General features: G+C 36.7%; 1 non-coding gene across 1 annotated transcript; it reads right to left on the reverse strand.

Annotated features, from left to right (window-relative positions):
• Positions 1-4,755: 4,755 nt before the first annotated feature.
• TRNAC-ACA (transfer RNA cysteine (anticodon ACA)) lies at positions 4,756-4,827 on the reverse strand. The gene has a single exon. It is a non-coding gene; the product is annotated as a tRNA-Cys (tRNA).
• Between the last annotated feature and the right edge of the window lie 261 nt (positions 4,828-5,088).

Genomic DNA, 5,088 nt, shown 5'->3' on the forward strand with positions numbered 1-5,088 from the left:
TTTTTTATTTCTATTTATAAACTCAAGTGTTTACATCAGGAAACTTCCCAGGTTGCATCCTCCTAGGCCCTTACCTTCTAGGTATCATGGGGTAATTCATGTAACAAATCCATATACCTGCTCCATAGGTTTTTTGTCCAGGCCCACTGTATTAGGATCTCTAGGTGGGTATTCATACAATTCTTGAGGACTCTGACATGTTTCACATTTTCCCCAGAAATTCAATCCAGTAGCCTCTGAGTATGAAAACATAAATAAATCACAGAGAAATTAATTAATAGTGCCATCCTTTCCACCACTTCTTTGTTGTGAAAACCAAAGAGAATTTCCAGGAAGGAATAAAATAGACCAAAGTTCACACTCACCTCTCTGGCTATGTAATAAATTTCCTCAAGGGCATCTGAAACCATAGTTTCAGCTTGTTGGGGGAAACAGTAAGAAACCCATGAGAATGTTCTGAGAATTAAAATGCATTCTATTCTCTTTTTTGTTTTTTAAAGACTGTGTTTCATGATCTTGTGTAACTTTGGAACTTGCAGAACTTGGTTTCTGAGTCTGAAGATTCAAACCCCCAGTTATTTAAAGGGCAGAGCATGACAAAACACTTTTCTAATTTGATCTTTAATAAGTCACTCCTCTGTGGCTAGACTTGCAGATCCTGTTCACCAAATCTCTTTAGTTGACATGAAAATAGTGAGTAGAAGCAACAGTTCAGCTAATGTAGGGCAAAGGGTAGTAAGGACTGAAAGGATATTCTAGTGGTACTAGGTTAGTGATACAAATCAATCAAAATATTTTAAAGATCAGTATGTTAAATGTGTTACTCATTCACTAACAAATTTCTAAGGCATAAGTTAGGGGAGCTCTTGTGAGCTGGGCACACTACTAATATAGTTTCTTTTGCTCTGACTTCTGCAAGAGTATTGGTGCTTATTATACATTTTTTCTCTGTCATGAGTTTTCAGAGTAGAATAAAAAAAAGGAAATGGGCTTCTAGTTTACTTTCTAGTTTAGTTTCTTGACAGAAAACAAAGTAGTTAACCAGAGCTTCATTTACCCAACTGTTACAACAGAAAATAACATCCACTTTTAGTTATAAGTATTAATGTGCATCACATAGAGTGGGTGCCTTCTCTCTATATTTCTTTGATCTTTTGTAATGCTTAAAATACAGAGGGTAGTGGAATTATTTGCTGCCAACCATTTTTTTCCCCCTGAGGATTGTTAAATCTTCCTTTCTGATCATTGTTAGTGTTGTACGATAGTAATAATTCATAACTGACACAATTCCCATTTATATAATAAAAATACCAGAGTTGCCCCCTGATAGTTTCAATAGATAAGGTCCACACACATAATTTTCTGATCTTAGGACCTTCTTTCGAAGGTGCTGCATTGGAGAGTTGGTTTTTGAAACTTTCTCCTCCGGGTTTGTTGGCCTGTGAATCACCTCCAGGTGCTCCACTTAACGTTTATCTGTCTCTCTAAGGATCCAATCTGCTCTACTTAAAAAAGGGCCCTGATATCAGTTACCTCTAATCTTGTTTTGATAGGGTTCTTCTGAAATTTGGGGCAAAAGGGGTTCATCTATTCATTCAAGAAATATTTGCAATGCCTGCCATATATTGTTGCTAAATGTGAAAGTATTATGCATGACCCCAGGCTGTGTTACTTTTTTTTTTTTCCTTTTGGTATTAAAGCCCTCCCCAAATCAAATAAATCATGGCAAATAATTCCACTACCCTTAAGAATGGCTCAATCCAAAATGATTGTAAAGAAGAGGAAACATTTAAATTTCTCAATTATTTAGACGCTGAGATTTTCTCTTTTCAGATTTTCATTTAATATTGGAATATAGTTCTTTTCCACTATTGTGTTAATTTCAGGTGCATAGCAAAGTGATTCAGTTTGTTGTTGTTCAGTTGCTAAGTCGTGTCTGACTCTGTGCAGCCCTATAGACTGCAGCATGCTGGGCTCCCCTGTCCTTCACTGTCTCCCAGAGTTGGCTCAAATTCATGTCCATTGAGTCCGTGATGCTATCTAACCATTGTATCCTCTTCTGCCCCCTTCTCTTTTTCAATCTTCCCCAGCATCAGGGTCTTATACAATGAGTCGGCTCTTCACATCAGGTGACCCAAAATACTGGAGCTTCAGGATTCAGTCCTTTCAATGAATATCCATGGTTCATTTCCTTTAGGATTGACTGGTTTGATCTCCTTGCAGTCCAAAGGACTCTCAGGAGTCTTTTCCATCACAATTCAGTATCAATTCTTCGGTGCTCAGTTTGTTTTATGGTCCAACTCTCACATCTGTATGTGACTACTTAAAAACCATAGCTTTCACTATATGGACCTTTGTCAGCAAAGTGATGTCTCTGCTTTTTAATATACTGTCTAGATTTGTCATAGCTTTACTTCCAAGGAGCAAGCATCACACACATACACACTTCCCCAAACTTTAAACATTTTTATTTTGTATCAGGGTATAGCCAGTTAACAATGTTGTGGTAGTTTCAGGTGAACAGTGAAGGGACTCAACCATGCATGTTCATTCATGTATCTATTCTCCCCTAAACCCCTCTCCCATCCAGGCTGGCATATAACATTGAGCAGAGATCCATGTGCTACACAATTGATCCTTGCTGGTTATCCATTTTAAATATAGCAGTGTGTACATGACATACATGACCTTCCCAAAGTCCCTAACTATCCTTTCCCCCTGGCAACCATAAGTTTATTTTCTAAGTCTATGAGTCTCTTTTGTAAGTAAGTTCATTTGTATCATTTCTTTTAAGATCCCACATATAAGGCGTGCCATACAATATTTCTCCTTCTCTGTATGACTTACTTCACTTAGTATGGCATTCAATAGGTCCATCTGTGTTGCTGCAAATGACATTATTTCATTCTTTTTAAAATAGAAAATGGCTCAGTAATATTCCATAGTGTATTCTACACAACATCTTTATCCATTCCTCTGTCAGTGGACATTTAGGTTGCTTCCATGTTTTGGCTGTTGTAAACAGTACTGCAATGAACATTGGGGTGCACGTATCCTTTTGGATCATGTTTTTCTCTGGATATATGCCCAGGAGTAGGATTGCAGGGTCATATGGTAGCTCTATTTTTTTTTTTTAAGGAACTTACATACTGTTCTCCATACTGGCTGTACTGATTTAAATTCCCACCATCAGTGTAGGGGGGGTTCCCTACCCTACATCCTCTCCAGCATTTATTGCTTGTGGATTTTTTAATGATAGCCATTCTGGCTGGTGTGATGTGATATGCTGTTATCGTTTTGATTTCCATTTTTCTAATAATTAGTTATTTCATGTACCTCTTGGCAATCTGTATGTCTTTTTTGGAGAAATGTCTTATTTAGGTCTTCTGCCCATTTGTTTTGGTTGTTTGTGTTGATGCTTTAAGCATCATGAGCTATTTGTAAATTTTTGAGACTAGTCCCTTTCAGTCACATCATTTGCAAATATTTTATCCCATTCTATGCATTGTCTTTTCGTTTTGTTTCCTTTGCTGTGCAAAAGCTTTTGAGTTTAAGCAGGTCCCTTTTTTTTTTTCTTTTTGTTTTTATTTCCATTATTCTGGGAGAGGAATAGGAAAAGATATTGCTGCAATTTATGAGTGTTCTGCCTAAGTTTTCCTCTAGGTATAAATTCATTGGTGATCCCTAGTAGTTTTCTGGTAGCATTTTTAGGATGTTCTATGTGTAATATCATGTAATCTACAAACAGTAATGGTTTTCTTTCTTTTCCAATTTGAATTCCTTTTATTTCTTTTTCTTTTCTGATGGCCATGGCTAGGACTTCCAAACTGTATTGAATGAAAGTGGTGAGAGTGGACATCCTTCTTGTTCCTGATTTTGGTGGAAATGCTTTTAGTTTTGCACTGTTGAGAATGATGTTTCCTGTGGGTTTGTCATATACAGCACTTACAATGTTGAGGTAGGTTTCCTCTTTGCCAACATTCTGAGGAATTTTTATCATAAATGGGTGTTGAATTTTGTCAGTAGCTTTTTCTGCATCTGTTGAGAAGCATATATGATTTTCATTCTTCAATTTGTAGTATGATAGATCACGTTGATTTTGCGTATGTCAATGTGATGTATCATACATGCATCCCTATGATAAATCCCATTTGATCATGGTATAAGATCCTTTTAATGTGTTGTTGGATTCAGTTGGCTAGTATTTTGTTGAATATTTTTGAATCTATTTTTGCTGAATGATATTGGCCTGTAATTTTCTTTTTCCTTTTTCTTTTTGGGTATCTTTGTCTAGTTTTTGGTATCAGGGTGATACTCATAGAATTGAGTTTGGGAATGTTGCTTCCTCAGCAGGTTTTGGGAAGAATTTCAGAAGGAAGTTAACTCTTCTCTAAATGACTGATAGAATTGGCCCGTGAAGCTATTTGCTTGAGGACTTTTGTTTGGAAGATTTTTAATCAGGTTCAGTTTCAATACTTGTGATTGTTATGTTTATATTTTCTATTTCTTCCTAATTCAATCTTTGTAAGGTTTTTGTCCATTTGTAAGGTTGTACTTTTGTAAGTATTTGTGCATTTCTTCGTTTACCCATTTCGTTGGCATGTAGTTGCTTGTGATGGTCTCTTGAAGTGAAGTTGCTCAGTCATGTCCGACTCTTTGCGACCTCATGAACTCTAGCCAACCAGGCTCCTCCATCCATGGGATTTTCCAGGCAAGAGTACTGGAGTGGGTTGCCATTTCCTTCTCCAGAGGATCTTCCCCACCCAGGGATCGAACCCAGGTCTCCTGCATTGTAGGCAGACGCTTTACCATCTGAGCCACCAGGGAAGTCTTATGATCCTTCATATTTCTATGGCATCATGTTTAACTTCCTTTTCATTTCCAGTTTTACTGATTTGAGTCCTCACCATTTTTTTCTTGGTGAGTCTGGCTAAAAAGTTTTTAACAATTTTGTTTATCTCTTCAAAGAATCAACTTTTACTCTTTGGATCTTTGCTATTGTTGTTTTTGTCTCTATTTGATTTATTTCTGCTCTGATCTTTTAAATTTCTTTCTACTAACTTTGGGTTTTGTTTTTTTCTTTCTCTA

The sequence above is a fragment of the Capricornis sumatraensis genome, chromosome 3 (genome assembly GCF_032405125.1).
Source record: "Capricornis sumatraensis isolate serow.1 chromosome 3, serow.2, whole genome shotgun sequence".
Classification (NCBI taxonomy): Eukaryota; Metazoa; Chordata; class Mammalia; order Artiodactyla; family Bovidae; genus Capricornis; species Capricornis sumatraensis.